The sequence below is a fragment of the Branchiostoma floridae genome, chromosome 3 (genome assembly GCF_000003815.2).
Source record: "Branchiostoma floridae strain S238N-H82 chromosome 3, Bfl_VNyyK, whole genome shotgun sequence".
Taxonomy (NCBI): Eukaryota; Metazoa; Chordata; class Leptocardii; order Amphioxiformes; family Branchiostomatidae; genus Branchiostoma; species Branchiostoma floridae.
In genome coordinates this window covers 8,751,927-8,753,152 of record NC_049981.1, presented here as the reverse complement: position 1 = coordinate 8,753,152, position 1,226 = coordinate 8,751,927, and positions in this window count along the sequence as shown.

Here is a 1,226-nt window from a genome sequence, read left to right as displayed (position 1 = left end):
TCCTCTAAAAACCTACCCACATACCAATATCAGCTCACTCTGTCCGGGCGTTATCAGAGTGAGCTGTTCACAGACATGCAATGTAAGAACATTCTACACGTAACAAATTCATTATGCAAATAACCTACCTATTTTGCATAACAAGCATACAATTACGTATATCATTACATAAGCTATCTGCATACCTAGAGTCATTACGATCTATCGACCCCTGTTTGCATTATTGCTTCTCAAAACACAAAATTTACCTTCACCGCCCCTGAGAAACCGCTAGGGGGCCAAAACTTACGCACCTTACTAAGGCTCTACACAGCTACATACCACTGAAAATTTATCACCCAAACAAGTCCCAAACAAAGAATAACTAAGCCGGAAGTTCTGCTACAGTACCTTAACAGCGTACCTTAGAGCATCATGCCGTACCGTAATTCCTACCATTTCTTTGTCATGTCCAACCCTACCCACATACCAAATATGAAAACAATCCATCCATGTCTTCTCTAGTTATCATGCTGACAAACGTCTCCCTGACATATAAACAGCAGTGAAAACAAACCCTCCGTTTCACGGAGGGAATGAAATATGAAATGAAAGACTTGTTTGGACGAGAAAACAATAACCATGAACATGTGGAGAAATACTTGTCAGATATAGAATTAGATTACAACCTAAGTGATGAGGAGAAAGTGATGAGAAGAAAAGAGAAAGAATGTGAATGTGCATTAGAGTAACATTAGAATAACAACAAGGCTCCAGGAATTAACGGGCTCTCGTCAGCGGTCTTTAAAATATTCTGCAGTTTATTAGGGCCTCTCATTTTTAATTCCTTTACTATTATCATAGATGGTCTTGTTGGATGCATGTTCTTTCCCGTCAATATTTCGTGCCCTGTGCAGAAGTGAAGTGTATGTACCATCAAGTGTCTTCTCCAGACGGGTAGTCAATGGTAGAAGTGGATCAATGATGGCGCAGGAAACTTGCACCCTGAGTGCATTGATGACATCAGGATGCCAGATTTTGTCCAGTCTATGCATCCCAAACTACGGCTTTCTTTACTGCGGAATCTTTTGCAGAGGCCATAATAAAGAATCCTGTAAGTCATCTACATGTTATAAGCAAATACCAGAGACAGATTTCGGTTCAACTGGTGAAAAGAAATAGATATATAAACTCATCTTTTAATTCATTACAGTACAGTCGCACTTGGGCTGCTGATTTCTCTCGAG